Source organism: Panthera pardus, unplaced genomic scaffold, assembly GCF_024362965.1.
Source record: "Panthera pardus isolate Hobbes unplaced genomic scaffold, ASM2436296v1 HiC_scaffold_3, whole genome shotgun sequence".
Taxonomy (NCBI): Eukaryota; Metazoa; Chordata; class Mammalia; order Carnivora; family Felidae; genus Panthera; species Panthera pardus.
In genome coordinates, this window is record NW_026526876.1 from 41550130 (window position 1) to 41568374 (window position 18245).

The 18245-nt window shown below is 38.1% G+C and overlaps 1 long non-coding RNA gene across 4 annotated transcripts in view; it reads left to right on the plus strand.

The window, feature by feature from the left end:
• Positions 1-18245, plus strand: part of LOC128774254 (uncharacterized) — a 179508-nt gene that overhangs the window by 157428 nt on the left and 3835 nt on the right. The window contains exon 6 of one of the 4 annotated variants that reach the window (XR_008418789.1): positions 2561-2658. The exons of the other annotated variants lie outside the window; for them this stretch is intronic. This is a non-coding gene — a long non-coding RNA (uncharacterized LOC128774254). The remainder of the gene's footprint in view (positions 1-2560; positions 2659-18245) is intronic. 4 annotated transcript variants of the gene reach the window in all.

Below are 18245 nucleotides of genomic sequence, written 5' to 3' on the forward strand. Positions count from 1 at the left end.
GGCTTCCTTAGCCTCTGGCTTCCAATTGCATTGGGCCAATCAGAAGCTCCAGAAGGAAGTCAGAAGGAGGAATGGGAGGGGCTCCTGGGTGGCTCAGTTGGTTAAGCATCCGACTTCAGGTCATGATCTCATGGGTCGTGGGTTTGAGCCCCGCATCGGGCTCTGTGCTGACAGCGCGGAGCCTGGAGCCTGCTTGGGCTTCTGTGTCTCCCTCTCTCTCTGCCCCTCCCCTGCTCATGCTGCCTCTCTCCGTCTCTCAAAAAAAATAAATAAATGTAAAAAAAAAAGAAAGAAAAAAGGAGGAATGGGAGTGAAGACTGAGGATTTATTTCTTTAGTCTCCTCCCTGTTGTCTTGCCTGTAGTAGGCTGTGGTCCTCTATAGATCCTCGCTCAAGATAGACATTTCTACAAGTCTCTGAACTACTAGATTTTGGTAACAGCTGCCTGCTGCCCACTGCTTATCATCAAGCCTAGGGGTTGTAAGGTATTAGTTGAAACCAACCCAGGGTATGCACTATTCCTTGGGTCCCTACACCATGTTAATTCCTTAAAAACATCTTTTTATCAAACACTCCTTATTTGAATGTGCCATCTGTTGCCTGTCTTTTTGGATAACTCCCACCTATATAGTGCACATCTCCATACTTACACACACACACACACACACACACACACACACACACACACCTTACTTTACTAAAATGGAATGGTCCATGCGGCTCAAACATTTTTTATTATGTACCATATTTGTTTCTCTAGTTTCATCTTAATGGATATTTAGATTATTCCATTTTTTAATACTATAAGCAACAGGGGCATGAACATTTTCATGTATATGTTTTGCCAAATTTTTGCAAAATTATTTGTGTAAATTCCTAACAATTAGATTTCTTTGTCAAAGTTTATGTGCATTTTTAAATTTGAAAGATATTGTTATTATTTTTTCTTCTTTTAGATTGTTGTGCTAATTTGAATCCTACCAACATAGTGAATATTTTTGTCTCCTGCACGCACTAGCCAGTATTTTATCTTAGCAAACATTTTCATCTCTGCCAGTCTGAAATATGAGAAATATGGGAAATATCTTTACCATTTTGATTTTTATTTGTCTAATTATGCACAGTATTCAACATCTTTCGTATGTTTTTTTAGTCATTTGTATTTATTTTCCCGGGAACTCCCTCTTTACATCCTTGGCCCAAACAATATTTTTTTTCAATCCCAAATAGTGTCTTTAGTAGAAAAATTAAGTAATCTTAGAGCCTTCTTGATTTTACCCTAAGAGATATTTTAAAGTCATGTTAATCCATTTCACTTTTCCTGTAGGCTTCTAAGTTGTGTTTTTCTAACGTAATTATAGTTCCAGGAGAGGGAGTCACAGTTTATGGGCCCTCTGATTGGTGAAGCCTGTCTTGCTTCTTCTCAGATTGTACGCTAATCTAATTTTTAAATACTAGCCAAAACTTTGTATTTTCTTTTTCATATCAGGCTTGAGGCATTTGTCTTGTATTTCTTGACCTGTCCTTTGTACTTCTGAAGAAAGCTTTAATGGACATCACTGGTCACACCATCCTTCACTATCCCATTCTGTTTTTTAAATTATTTAATTTTTAAAAATATTTATCTATTTTGACAAAGGGAGAGAGAGAGAGAGAGAGAGAGAGAGAGAGCACAAGTGGGGGAGGGGTAGAGAGAGATGGGGACAGAGAGAATCCCAAGCAGGCTCCGGCTATCAGCACAGAGCCTGACGTGAGACTCAAACTCATGAACCATGAGATCATGACCCGAGCCAAAATCAATAGTTGGATGCTTCACTGCCTCAGCCACCCAAGGACCCCCCAATCTATTCTTTAGATGTGTATCTACACAGCAAAAGCGAGGAGCAGCATAGAATATAGAATCTACATCTAAATATGTGAACTGTGATATCTATATTCAGAGATACCTAAAAATGTATGCAAAATATAGACAATCCTCCTGGGCTTTACTCAATCTGGGTAGATTTAAAATGAACCCAGGTAAGTAATGGACTGGAACAAAAGGAATCACATTATGCCTTTATTCATGCTTAGAGCTTGACTGGAAAGAAAAATCAAGTTCATTGTAGAATGTCAGGAAGGATTTCAGAAGATCTAGTTGGCAATGAATTCATTAGACTCTGATTAAAGGTATTTAAATTTTTTTAATGTTTATTTATTTTTGAGAGAGAGAGAGAGAGAGCAGGGAGAGGCAGAGAGAGAGGGAGACACAGAATCTGAAGGAGGTTACAGGCTCTGAGCTGTCAGCACAGAGCCCGATGTAGGACTCAAACTCAGGAACCGTGAGATCATGACCTGAGCCAAAGTTGGAAGCTCAACTGACTGAGCTACCCAGGCACCCTTATTAACGATATTTAAATGTTAAGTACATACACACACACACACACACACACACACACAAACACACAAACTACACATATAGTGTATTATAGCTTCTCTATTTTATGCAGAGAATTTCATCCTGGCATTACTAGCTGTTCTATTTTACTGGTCCCATTAGAAATTGTGTTGTTTCTTCTAGAGAACTAGATTTGGTCATCCTGAGTATGGTGGTGATATCTTCCTCAGTGAGAAAGAAATTACAAGAACAGAAGTTAGTTGGGTGCCTATGAAGCACTGGTGAGTCACTGTGTTATTCATGGTCAAGATATTCCATTTAATTTTCTCAATGACTTCTAGAATAAGAGTTATCATCTCCATTTTTTGAAGTTAAGTAACATCCTCAGGATCACATGAAATAAAGGAATATGGTGTTGGATTTGAACCTAGGACTTTCTTGATTCCAAATTCCATGCCATTTCCACTACCCCAGCGCTTCTCAAACTGTCTATACTACAGGACATTTTGATTTTGGTTTTGTTTTTCTGTCACAGACCAGTTTGTGGTCCATCTATGCATAATCAATATGAAACTCCTTCTATATGGAACTCATGCAAATTCAGGGACATACCAACTATTCTAGCCCATGTTCAATGAGAAAAGTCCACTGACCACAAGCTTAGGTGTCAATGTCACAATCTAGAAAGGCGTTTGTGCTTACTACAAAATCTTTGTACTTACTACATTCTGGTAACAAATAACTTGCAGAGTAGTCTTGGACTGCAGACCGCACTCGGTGTCACAGTGCACTAGAGAATATTGCCAAAGCCTAATTTATCATCTGCTTTATAAAAGACCGCACATTATAATTGAATTCAAAGTATGGAAGTTAAAATTCTGCCTTTATGTGAAGCAAACCTAATACAAAATGGTCATTCAAAGCTTTTGTAGGAATAAATTATTCCCTGAGGAATGTGCTTGATAAGTAATAAACATGGAAAGCCCTTGTTTGTTCTTTGTTAGGCAGAGGAAAACTAATTTCACAGTTTGTTGTAGCTGAATGTTTGGCATTTGTTATGTTTATTCTTATTCTGTGTTGTGGATATTTAATCTTCCCCTTGGAAAATTACTTTTTATTTAATGAGATATTTTACCCAGTCCATTTGTAAATAAAGCAACCATACTTAAATAATTCAGATTCCTGTGGTTCTCATTTTACATCTGATTTCCTTCTTGGCTGATCTACCAGTTTACATGGCTTGATTATCTTCCCAAATTATCTTACCAGGAATACTCTGCAGGGTCTTTCCTGTGGAAACTATATTAAACCTTTAATAATTCAGCAATTCTGACACTGTCACACCTTCCACAAAGTGCAGTTATCTGGAAGACATTCTTCCATGGAGAACATAAAAAATATCCTTCTAGTATCAGCATAAAAAGTATAGGAATGATCCCTGGGGATTTAAAGAAATGCCCTTAACTAATTAGAAAGACTACTTTAATATTTATCTCCAAATTGTTTCTGTTCAATATGTTCTGACCTAAACAACATGCACGTATAATAATGTGTTCCCATTAAAAGATAATTTATTTTGTAGCGAAAGCAAGGAGCGTTTACACGTCCCTTCTTGGGTGAGTTTTTCTGTTGGTTGTGAAGAATAGAGGGAGGGGATCTTTATGAAGGTGATATCTAACTTCCACAAATAGTGTAATAATTGCTCTTTTTATTAATCACCAGATCACCATTATATTTATCTATTGTGAAAGTTATGAATTTGGAGGGTAAGGATGCAGTTAGCCATTGTTCTTTTAGGAGATAGTAATAAATAAAATATTTTGGATTTGCCTAAAACATCATTTGGACTAATGAGGGACTCAGAAAGTAACAAAGAAAAAAAAGTCTGAAAACGTCATCTACTTGGCTAAATGGTAGGAAAAAAGGTATTAGATAGATCGATAAATGAGAAATATCCGAGACTAGCCCAATTCCAACATGCTCCATGTAAGAGAAGTGCTGTGATCTCCATCCTATGCAGGACATACTTCATGCTCATGGCTGTCACCCTATAGTTGGTGGCCTTAGATGGTTGGGAACAATATCTCTCTGAGTGATTCTGCACAGCCAAGCGTAGTTCTGAAAACTATTTTCTACTGATTCCTACTATTTTTTGAAACAATTTGTATCTAACATTTAGGTCTGTATTTGTTTCATGGGACTGCCATAACAAACTACCATAAACTGGGTGGTTTAAAACAACAGACATTTCATTGTTTCACAATTCCAGAGGCTATGACTCTGAAATCAGGATGTCAGTGGGGCCCTGCTCTTTCTGAAACCTGCAGGAGCAAATCTTCCTGGCTCCTTTCTTGCTTCTAGTGCGTTGCCAGAAATCTTTGGGATGCTTTTGGCTTGTAGCTGCATCACTGTAATCTTAGCCTTCATTGTCACATGGTGTTCTGTGACCACCTTCTCCTCAGGTTGTGGCTCAGTTTGGATTAGGGGCCCACCCTGCTCCCCTGTGGTCTCGTCTTAACTAATTACATCCACAATAATCCCATTTCCAAATAAAGGATTTTATTTTATTTTCAATAAAATTCTGAAATAATGAGGGTTAAAACCTCAATATATCTTTTATGCGAGACGCAATTCAATTCCAAACATGCCATGAATTGCATTTTTGTAATTTCAGATGAAAATTCTGGTGAAGGTATTTTCCATGAAAGTATTTTCCACTGGTAAGCAAATATTTGTTAAAACCTATAGAACGTCCTGAATGCTAGTTGTTGTAAGCTGTAATGGGCATTACAGCAATATCAGTCTGCACATTCTGACTTCTATGCGCAAATCATAAATGATCTTGATAAAGCTTGGGTGGTTTTCCCAGGGTGAAATTTGGAGCTGAGCATTGGGGTCATGCTTTCATTGTACGTGGTCTGTGTTCTGAGCACTGCACTAGCCACATTCCTTATCCTATTCATTCTTACAAAACTACAAGAAGGTAGAGGTGCGTGGGTGGGCATCTGACTCTTCATTTTGGCTCAGGTCATGATCTCATGGTTTGTGAGTTCAAGCCCCATGTTAGACTCTGCACTGACAGCACAGAGCCTGCTTGGGATTCTCTCTCTCACCTTCTCTCTCTGCCCTTCCCTACTCATTCTCTCTCTCTCTCTCTCTCTCTCTCTCTCTCTCACACACACACACACACACACACTAAATAAATAAATAAATAAACTTAAAAAACCATTTGGGTCCTTTAAAAAATACAAGAAGGTAGTATAATCAAGTTCTTCAGTTAAGGAAAACATGACCTGGAGATATTAAATTAACTTGTCTCGGAGAATTCTATGGATGACACAGGATTCAGACTCTACCGCACAACATTCTAATTCTCTGGGAACAGAGGGAAAGTGAAAGGAGAAGTTGAAGAAATTGTACTTGGCATAATAGGCAGGGTTTTATTATGTCAGCAAAGTGTGAAGTGTTATAACCTACCAAAGCTAGTAACTTCATAGGTCTCTCAGTATTGCCCACAACGCAGTAGCTGCTGTGTGTTCTTAATTTACCACTGAAACATGTTGATAACCTTTATTTACATGGTAATAAATTGCCTTAATTTAACTTCTAATATCAGAATTGAATAAGGTTAATTGAGGTCCCAGAGCACATATGAAGAGTTTGAGAGACTTAAACACCAAAACCCTTACTGCACCGAAGGCAGTGAACATACAGCAGAACCATGGATAGGATCATGATTGCTATGTAATTACAACTGTATACTAGTAATTATTTCAACAAGCCTTTTCGACTATCTAATCAGAAACCATGAATATGTCAGAAGTCGGTTGTACTGTAAGGCCTTCATAGCTAGCTAGCTGATGGCACAATCTGTATAATCACTGTCCTGGCTATAGTCACAGATCAACACAACCCTTGAGCTCCAAGCGTTTTGTCTAGCACCAAGCCTCATTGCGTGCTGTATGTACATGTTGCATACTGGCACATACTAGCATTCACTCCCATTTCTCTGCAGCAGAAGAGTTATCTCAAATCTATGAGCAACCCAATTCCAGAATCCCTTTTAAGGGTCCACTTGTCGGGGCCACCTCAAGCACCATTTCCTGTGTCTTGTCATTATTGTAGCAGGAAACGGTGTACTCAAAGTAGGTAATTTGAGAATGCTCTTTGCAAAGCTGTGGACAGAGTGTAAGAAACCACAAGGTATGATGCAGTACACCAAGAGTAGACACAGTGGAACATCATGTCCACCCTTAGGCTTGCAAGAGCAAAGTCAAGGAGCAGTTAACATAACATGGAAAGTAAGACAGCTGTGCACAGAAGACCACATAACAGATTATGGAATCCTTATTTATTTTTCATTATAAAAGTATTTATTTTTGAGAGAGAAAGCGATCAGGAAAGGGGAAGAGAGAGAGGAAGACACAGGCTCCGAGCAGGCTCTAGGCTCTGAGCTGTCAGCACAGAGCCCAACACAGGGCTCAAACTCATGAACTGTGAGATCATGACCTGAGCTGAAGTCATATGCTTAACCAACTGAGCCGCCCAGGCACCCCAGATTCTGGAATCTTTAGTTAAGGGATACAATAGGTCACACAGAACCCAACAAGAGAGTAACAGGGCATGTAAAAACCATGACCTCAACTCTCCTCTTCCCCTTCAATCTCCCTTTGGTCAAATCTTACCAGAAACTAGAGGACAATGCATGCAATGCAGGTAAGTCAGCCACCCAGGACACAGAACAGGGTAGGGAAAGATGGAAAATAGATCTTCAGGGCAAAAAGAAGGTGCATAGTGCACAGTTGCCAACACAACCCAAGTCCTTGTATCTTTCCCTTAGACACTACTTTTACTTAAAAGCCCTTCAAGAGGTGACTTGATTTTCTCACATTTCTAATATCTCAGTATTTCAGAGTATCTCAGAACTCACAGTAAGAGAGGATAAATTCTTCACCCTGGCTTATGCTTCCGGTCCCTTCTTTACTTTTTCTCCCTCAAAAGCTCATTAGAAGCACCTCCTATCAGGAGTATCATGATAGTATCATGGATACTATCAAACATCCCTCACTAATGCAGATGTATATTAACCTGAGGGTCACTAAAGATTTTAGTACATGCCTTGCTGTCCTTATGTCTACACTACTTCTGTTATGATTTCTGATTTCAGTATTTAACACTGGCCTTCAGTTCCTTAACCTCCTGAGTCCCAAGCACCTTTTTCCCATAGTTATAACTAGACATTTCTTCACTGATCGCTACATCATTTCCAGTATATCAATCATGCCAATTTCAAGTACCCTGCTCTTCAGCTAATATTTTCTATATTCCCAGCTCATTTTCTCTAATACTTTTACTCCTGTAATTCTCCAGCTTCTGTAGGCCACTTGTCTACTGTGCCAGTCCTTTTGTATTTTGCGTCTATATCCCATCACGGTAATTACTTTCTTGCACACACACTCTCCCTTGCCCCATCCTCCCATTGTACTTACGCAGAATAATCTTTACCCTGATTGAGCAGCATAATTCTCTATATTCACACTACACCTCTATCCAAACACCTGCATGTGACTAGAATAGAACATACAGCATGCTGATAGGTATCTCTTTAAATTTTTGATCACAAATCTCAAGGGCAACTCTTGGCTCTGCCAAGCAATCCTACCATATTATCTCAGGGAAACCAGTTTCCCTCTCTGTAAGACTTCTATTTCACACCTTCTACCCTACCCTTGGGTCCCTAACACCTCTTTCTTTCTGAAAATCAGCTGATGCCTTTGGATCTTTTTAATTCATATTTTTTTAGAGGGAGGATACACATGAGCAGGGGGTGAGGGGCAGAGGAAGAGAGACAGAGAGAGAGAGACAGAGAGAGAGAGAGAGAGAGAGAGAGAGAGAGAGAGTCTAAAGCAGGCTCTATGCTCAGTGCAGAGCCTGACCCAGGGCTTGATCCCTTGACCCTGGGCTCATGACCTGAGCCAAAATCAAGAGTCAGACACTCAGCCAGCTGAGCCACTCAGGCACCCCTGGATCTTTTTAAATAAAATATTGAAACAATCGGAAAATAATGCCCTTATTCTTTCCCCCCAAATCAACATCTAGCCTACATCTGCACTCATATATTTTGCCGTTCATCTTACAATTGTGAAACCACCCCTTTAAGTACCGAAGTCCAACACCATCATCAGTGCAGTGAATCCAATCTCTTGTCTACTCAAAGACATTGCCTCCACAGTCATTTTCCCTCTGGTCTTCATTACAAGTGCCCTTCTTTATTGGACTTTAAAGCAATTACCTCCTGTTGTTCCTTACCTCCCTTTAACTACTGTTTCTCTCCTCTGCTCCTTTTTGTAATAAAGGAAAGACTTCCATAGATTCACTGTCTCCATTCTCTTACCTCTCTTTCCTATTAAATCTGTGCCAACCACGCTGCCTCCCATGTCTCTCCACCTAAACTTCCCTTGTCGACATCAACATTCCCTACAGTGCTAAGTTCAATGGGCATTCCACAATGTCCTTCATACACAATTTCTTACCCACATTTGATCTTTCTTGAAATTGTTTCATCACTTGTGTTCTGGGGCAATGGAATCTCCTGGTTTTCCTCTCACTTCAGGGCCTGTTCCTCCTCAGATCTTCCTTGACCTTTGAATGCTGCATTCCCATAAGATGCCATCCTGAGACCTCTCCTTTTCCCTGTCCGAATTTATTCTTTAGATTATTTTATCCTTTCTCGCCATATATTCACTGATGATTCTTAGGTATATACATTAGCAACCCAGATCTCTAGACCGCATGTCAATTCCTGCTGACCCCATCCCCTAAACTGCTCCCCACCGGTCTAGCCCTAGGTGCTGCTAGGAAACAGCACCACCCCCAATCCAGTTGTCCAGGCCAGATTCTTCCCTCAGAACCCACATTTAAACCTCTAGCATTTGTTTTAAGCCTTAGCTCGAAAATTTCCCAAATGTGACCATTTATTCACACCCATATGGCCTTCAACTAGTAAAAATTGCCATCATTCCTTACCTATTGAAGTAGATAGTTTACTCCTATCCCTGTTTTATTACTTGTTCTCTGTATTCTATTCTCCACCCAGCAGTCAGAAAAATCTTAGAATGTCCTTCATATCTTTCCATTTTCTTACTCAAACACTCCAAGTGTTTACAATCATATTGCTGTAAAATGTAAATACCTCACCATAACTGCCAATCTTACCTTCAAATCCTCTCCCTAAGCTCACTGTGCTCTTCAGAGCCTTTGCTGTTCATGCACATAACAAGCTCTAACCTGACTCATAGCCTTTGACTTGCCATTCTTTTTCTTGAGGATATTCTTTCTTAGATATTAACTTGTCTCCTCCCTTTATTCAGAACACTGTTCAAATATTAGTCTTTAGAGATACCTTCCCAAACCACCCCACCTAAAATACAACCATCTTCATAATTAAGAAAAATTAAAACTGAGGATGTTCTTGTTATGTTTTTGACCTGAATGATTAGTTATGCTCAATTCCAACTATCCAAGAAGGGTAAGGCAACAAGGATGATGACACTGAAGTAGAATAATGATTTTTATTCTAAGTAGGAATCAGTTTTACATCTAATTTGTCATACTTCACAAAACCATGTGAAGAACCAAAGGACATGTATTTCAATGATCTACATAGTCATTAATGCATAGTAATAACAAAAATTAAGATTGGGCTCTGAAATCAGAGTTTTATATAGGAGGTGAAATATGATAACCACAGCTCCAGTTGTTGTGACATCGAAGCTATGTCGCCACTGATTTAAATTTTGCTGTTATAGGCCCAAGCCATGCTTCAAAGGAATAGAATATTTCTCCTTGGGTCTTAGTTTTACTTCCAAGGCAATCGAAGTACTGAACTATGAATGGATTAGAAGTATCAAGCATCAATCATTGTCTGAATCTTATCAACTAGGAAACTAATTCCCCCAAAACATATTTTTGTTGAAATACTATTAGAATTGAGTCTTATATCAAAATAGCAGACATGAAAAATATGTCCACTTTTGAAACGGCACGAACACGAGCAATGTGTCTCACTCTGCAGTTGCACTAAACATTGATTCAACTGCTGGATGCAAGGTTCACTTAATCTGGGGATGCTTAGTGCAAAAGTAATGAGGCTATTACTTTTTTAGCTTTGCCTCCAATCCAATAAAGAGAGTATTCTTTTCCACTGTGAGGTATCTCATTATGAGATCACTAACATTTTCAAAATCATCTCTGCATAAAGACGAGGTTAAAGCAATTCATACATAGCCACGAAACTTTCCCATTTTAATATATGAGGGACAATAATGAAAGTTTATCAGAAGCATTTTCTTCCCCCGTTTTGATGCCAGTGTTCTCATTTCATGACTCTACATAGTCACAGTGATTATAATAAAAATAAACTTATACTTTAAAAGGGGGAAATAAAAATATACACAACCCATATCAGATGTCCATGGAAAATAGATTTTGGGAAGATAATGCCCACGATGCTCCACGCTAGGGGGGATGGAGAATGGTCTAGCAGGTAAGAACGTATATTTGAATCATCTTATATTTCAGAAAACTTTACCCAGCACAAATCTATGAGACAAAACTTTGTTAAATCTATTCTTTTATTTTTTTTTTCAGGCACAGATTTGGGACTATGGTATTTTACTTATAGATCTCAGTCTGTAAATGATCACTGAAATATATGAATCTCTATGTTTTGTGCTCCTAATTCTGTCCTCGACCTCAGCAAGAATGTGCTGGCCATATGATGTGCACTCAAGGACACCATGATGATTACCTTATATTTTGTCACCCAAAATAAATTTCAACAACGAAAGGTTGTCCAGTAGGTTGTATTTTCTTTAAGTGTAGTTCACAAAGCATTAGTAACACATTAGGAAACTTGACGTGGTATGCCGACCAACTATTTGGGTTTCATTTTAAAGTTTTTCATGTATTTTAAAATGTCTCAGCATACTCATCAATCCTGTGATTTCATAGATATTAAACTTAAACATATTTACTAAATATCAAAAGTCAGTCATTTGAGAAAATTAAAGTTTATTAAAGAGTATACCAGTGTGCATCAATGGCACCAATGTAAGGCACCCTCCCTCTCTTTACAGCACCAGCGTTGGCCAGTGTTGAACTATATTCACATCAACTCATTCACTAGCCATTTTGTGAGCTCTTAATTAGCATAAATTATTTTTCTAAATGCAGAACTGTACTTGTCCTTAAGGAGTTTAGAGTCTAAGATAGAAAGAGAGGTAAATATATATTTGAATGTATCAAGAGTTCTAAGAGATAAGCACACAGTTCTCTGATAGTTTGGAAGAACTAAAAATACCCCAATTGGAAGACCTTAAGAAAGGCTCTTTATGGAGAGGTGGCAATGAAGGGAAACTTGAAACATTCTCATCATTGGGATAAGATGAGAAAGCTGTATTCCAGGCAGTAAATGGCATAAACAAAACACTTACAGTCATTTTCCAAGAGAGAAAAGTCATCTTTAAATACTACACTGGGGAGTGGGGTGCCTGGGTGTCTCACTCAGTTAAACGTCTCACTTTGGCACAGGTTGGGATCTTATGGTTCTTGAGTTCTAGCCCTGCATCAGGCTCTGTGCTGACAGTACGGAGCCTGCTTGTGGTTCTGTCTCTCCCTCTCTTTCTGCTCCTCCCCCACTCTCTCTTTTTCTCTCTCAAAATAAATAAACTTAATAAAATAAAATAAAATAAAATAAAATAAAATAAAATAAAAATACTACACTGAGGTCAAAGGGGATTAAATGTAGTATATTTCTAGAGGGGGCCAAAGAAATGACACTTCACTTATTAGAACAGAATTTTTCTTAAACCAGTATTTTGCACTGACCTTATTTTTACTTATTTGGAATCTATCTCATCTTTGACTACAGAGGCATTTTTAAACATGAATGACTCATTTGAAATCTATACTTGGAAATGTCATATTTTCTAAGACTCAACAGGGATTTACTATATTTTCAAAGATCAATTTCTAGGGGAAAGGGCTTTATATATAAAATTAATCCCTTGACATATTACACAAAGACAAAAATCCTTTACAATTCACGATGCTTATTTCTAGTTCTGACATTTCTATCTTCCAAGGTGGCTTCCTTATTCAGAACACAGTAAATGGACTTGGTTCATCACCAAGTAATTCTTAATTGCAGGTGTGTTAAGAAACTCCTCTTAATGTTCAACTGCTGAGGTTATACCAAACGTACTTGACAATAAACTGCCAATCAATGGATTTATTTTTCACCTTGATGTCATTTTTTCTATGACAGTATCCTGGGTAGTAAGGAGATTATGCAGAATCCAAACTAAATTGCAATCCATTAATAATAGATTTAATCTATTTGTAATTATATCTGATTAGTGTAATACATCGGATATATTGAAAGTATAGATTTTCCAGGAAAATGTATCGGCTTGAAATTCTCCTGGGATTGTTTCTACCCAGGTACTCCACCGACAGCTGAAGTTGACAGGTAATGATGCTAGAGCTTGCTCTACAAAGCTTGAAATATTGAGTAGAATTGATGAACTCAAAATAATCCCTCTTACTGCCAGTTATCCTGAGACAGTCTTACCCAAATTGTGTTTCAGGGAACAGTGGTTCTTGGCAACATTAATCAACATTTCAAATAATTTGGTAGATATTGTACACAATATTTTTCTTTTACAGGTTCTGAATACGAATTAACTCATTTCAGGATCTGAGGATTTCTAAAGGTTATTATATCATTATTTCACATATAGAGGGGAAGGTGCATATTAAAATTTTCATTCTGCCATCCCTAATGAAGTTTTGTAGCTATAATATTATCTTTTTAATTTGTTTCTTTCATACTTTGAATCAATTTGTGAAGGATGCTACTAATATATTTAATTGACTGCAGCTTTTTATTGATCCTAAGATTTAGAAATCAATCAACAGGCAAAAAGAGCCAGCAAAACAAAATTTAAGTAAAAAGTAGGTATTTGTTTGTTTTAAGAATTCACATCTCTTAAATAATCTTTAGGCTCTATCAAAGACAGGACAAATTTAAGATAAAATGTGTCTTAGAAATTCAAGAAGGATACTGGGTAATAGAAATGCAAATAAAGCAAACCTAGCAATAACACTACTGAGAATAGTTTAAAATGAAATTGCATAATTTTCTACTTTTGTATAAGGAAGGGAAGAATATAAGAGTATACATTTGACTTCTCTGTATTTGCACAAAGAAAAACGGAAAATAAACACATGTAACTAATACTATTCTTGTCTGTAGGGAACCAAGGGCAGGACAGTGGAAAGAGACCAGGGCTAGAACAACACTTCTTGAAGTATAGATTTTCTAGTACTTTGATATTTGAATCACATGAATGTTTTATATTAAACATTAAAAAAAACACTGTTGCATTTTTAAATATAAACAATTTCTTTAGGTACTCATAAGAGGTACTTCAATGTTGAAATATATAATGGTACATCAGTGTTCAGAATTTCTTTTCTTCACAGCTAATAGAGCAATAGATTAAAACAGAGGGAAAGGAAAGAGAAAAAAAACTGGTACAGTGTTTGTGGAATTACCATTAGTAATTTAGAGGGGAATGCAAATATGAATTCCTGTTGAATATGAGAGTTTGCAGTGGTTGCTGATAAATAGACAGTCACATGCACAAATAGCAGACAAATCCCATAAGAATGGCAAATAGTTAATACAATGACTGAAGAGGACATAGTGATGGAAACTGTTCTCCTTCAAATATTGGGGCAGTGGAATTTTTGAACTAATGTATCCCTTAAAGTATCTGATGTAAAAGATGAACGTTTTTTCCGGGGAGGGGGAGTAGGTAGGGAATGCACATATACACATACACAAAATTGTGTGATTTAGAAGTTAACACTGACACCTATGGATCCCAGGACACAAGACTCCACATTTTTTTTTCATTTTTTTAACATCTTATTTATTTTTGCAAGACAGAGAGAGAGATAGAGCATGAGCAGGGGAGGGGCAGAGACAGGAGACACAGAATCTGAAGCAGGCTCCAGGCTCTGAGCTGTCAGCACAGAGCCTGACACGGGGCTTGAACCCACGAACTGTGAGATCATGACCTGAGTCAAAGTCGGACACTTAACTAACTGAGGCACCCAGGTGCCCCAAGCCAGGATCCCCAAGCCTCCACATTTTAACAGATAAAAGTAGACACTAAGCCAAAGTGAAGTTGGATTAATTCTCAGCTCTGCCACTATGGCTAAGCGACCTTGAAAATATGACTTAATCTCTCTGAACCTCAATCTTCTTATCTTGAAAAGGGACTTGCTGATCCCTCTGGTAATAGCATAAAAGAAAAATTCAACAAACATTAAAAATTATTTATTATTCCTATAATAGAAGTCCCTAATTTCTATATAATTAATTATCACATATAATTCCTATATGACTGTCAAAATAGAATTAGGAGTTCCACAGTTGAATGAAAAGATAGTTTGCCAGATCATATCACAGTAGCTGACACATCCTACTTCAACAATCTGGGGACAAACTGGGATTTCTAGATATTCAAGTGCAAGGGCTCTCATAGAATGGAATGCTTTTTCATGCCCCTACACAGGTATCTAATGTCAGGGACACTAGAGAACATGTTAGTGCTGATGTTAGGCATTGGTGTTAGCCCCAGGCCTCGCTTGTTTGCAGTGGGAAACTGTAGAGTTCACTCAGCCAGGGAAGGAACTCCAGTTCTGGTGCTTTGTGTCTATTACAGTCAGATGGAGAGGTTGATGGTCTGACTGTTTAACTGAGTTCTGGAGGCACATGCCAGCATTGAGAGTCCGGAAGTACTGTCAAAGGGTGCAAAGAACAGTGTAGGTTGAGAACATTTGTCGAGTCAGCACTATTTTGAATGTCATAAAAGTATATGATTATATGGAATTGCAATTTTTGTGTCCCTGGTAGCTTCAAGATATGAGGTGCGCTAGCAAAGGACAATGTGCTAAGCCGGACTTCTTTGAAGGGGAGAGAGGAAGGGGAAATCCTATCCCTTTGGAATAATTCAGAGATCAAAAAGCTGTCAACCTTCCCTAACATTTTAAGCCATCGAAGATAATGTCAGTTTCTAACAAGGCAAAGACTTAGAAAAACCCACTAAACATCAGTTTATCAACACCTTTGCAGCTTTTGGCTCGCTTTGCATAACTATGTAAGGAGAAAATGAAAATCAGTGGCTAAATCAAGCTCAGCATAAGCCTGAACATTGTTTCCTGCTTGTCATCTCATGAGGGACTTGGCTTTGCTTGCTGTTGCAATCTCGTCCTACCTCCTTGATGGTTTGCAAAGATGAGCTAAGAACGATTGAATTTAATCTGCAATGGCTTCAATCGTGAGGGTCATTGAATGGCTATGTATTTGACATAAAGAACATGAGTAATAAGCATATTTCCATTCATTTCCTATTCCACCATACTATTGGTCTTCCAAAAAAGAAAAAAAAGCATGTTTGAGATTTAAACGACAAGTAACAAATTGATGACATACACTCCTGACTAATTAGACGAAGCCCTCCCTCCATGAGGCTCTTGACCTTTAATAGCCATAATAATATGAGCATTAGATCAATAGCCTGCTATTAGGCATTTGAAGTGTCCCCTTCGCTGTCACTGAATGTGGCAATTAGGATGGGACTTAAGGACAAAAATGTTTAGCTAGTGCTGTTTCATGGACAGAAACCTTTCAAATCTATTCAGCATCACTTCTATCTTTCCTGAGAATGGCTTTACTTAGCTATCAATTCTCTCTTTTCAAAACTTAGTACCTTCTAGTTTGCTTTATTCAGTTAGTCCAGCGTGGCAATAATCGCATACACCGTGTTCTTTTGAAGATACAGTTCAAAGATTTGTTATACAGGTTTGCTTTCCCTCCCTCAAGCTTCTCTCAATGCAATGGGTAGCCACTTTGAGGTTCTTACATTTAGATGGGAACGCTATGCTGTGAATCTGATCCTGTCCCTAAAACAAAGCCTTTTAGTTGGATTTTTAAAAAATAATTTGAAGCCTCAGAACAATTGATTTCTCCATTATTTCAGTCTCCTGAATGTACAGAATGTCTATGACCTTTCACTTCCTTTTTTTAAATGTTTATTTATTTATTTATTTTTGAAAGAGAGAGAGAGAGAGAAAGCAACAAGCAAGTGAGCAGGGGAGGGGCGGAGAGAGGGGGGCAGAGGATCTGAAGCAGGCTTTTTGTGCTGACAGCAGCGAGCCTGATGCAGGGCTCAAACTCCCAAACCTTGAGATCATGACCTGAGCCAAAATGGGCTCAGTTAATAGACTGAACCACCCAGGTGCCCTGTGACCTTCCGCTACTGCATGACCCCTGCATGACCCCGCGTATCTCTTTTATATACTACTTTGCTAAGTGCTTGCAATAGCAACACATCCGCATTGTTTCCTTTTTGACTTCTTCTGCAGTGAGTGCTGTTGAATAAGGAGGAAGGGGTCTGCCTTCCAGTCCATTACAAGCAGAGGTTTTACCAAATGTGTCACTACTGTGTCACATGAATCATTATCTTTTCAGTCTCCAATGCTAGTTAATTTTTCACCAGTCCCATGTTTTAGATTTTAGATTTTATTACGGCCCTCCACTTCCAGTATCAATTTTTGTTCTTTTCAGGTGAGATTAGGCTATGCAGAGGAAAACTCGGGAAGATTCTGCGGCTAAACACATTAAAATTGCATTATGTGTCTTGCTCCATGCTACTCCATGTCTAAACAGATTGGTACAGGGCTCTGCTATACAAAGTCACTTGGTTATTCAGGGAAAACCAAGCTCTGCCAGGTCACAAGTGGGGCACCATCTGAAACATTGGCTTCTTTGGGATTCTCAGCAGAACACAGAGGGTAGGGAATTGACTTTGCTTTTCTGTGCATCAGCCCATAATATGATATATGTCTCTTCTGTTCTTGATCCATTGGTCAGGACTAGTCGTTTGGCCCGCTGTAACTGAAGGAGGGCTGGGCTACATACAGGGCTATTCATTGAGTAGCAGATACTTACCAGACTATAACTAAAACATATTGACCAATGCCTTTGCAACTTTTTCATATGTTTCCTTTGACCTCCCTAGTTTTCATCAGGTGATTATAGCTCCTTCAGTATTTCATTACAATTCTCTCTGAATTTTCAAACTTTCTTATAAGCCTCTTATATCCAATAGGGATTAACTTTCTCTCATTGATTAAAGTCAAAACCTCATCACTCTGACCATTTTAAAAATGTTTTCATATCTATGGTTGTGTGAAAATAACTGATAAAAGACAAAATGTTAGATATATGCAGGTAAAAAAAATGGAACAATAGTTTCTAAGCCCTTGAAGCTCAGAAATGACAACGGCTGGAATATAGCATACTCTTTGAAATATGAACAAAAGGAAATGCATATTGAGAATGGTGGCTGGTGTTCATGTTAATAATAGATTACAATGTCTTTTTAAAAGTTTTAAACTTTTGCCTGTCAACTAAAAACACTGAAGTAAAATATTAAAGATATAGCCACCTCTACAATCCATACATAATTAATATTTATGACATATATTATGGTCATGGACATGCTATGGATGAATACAGATTGGATTTACAGACTGGTATGTAAAATCTGGGAAACAAATCTTACCATAAAGAGAAGGATATTCACGATAATATTGCCCAGAGCTGGAAGACGACTAAATTTGTTGCCCCAGTTCAGTATCTCAGAGATTGACATGGAAAGAGCACAATAAAAGTTTTAATATTCAGCAGCTTTGAAGAATGAAGTGCTGTGAATGAGCAAGTATTCCGATT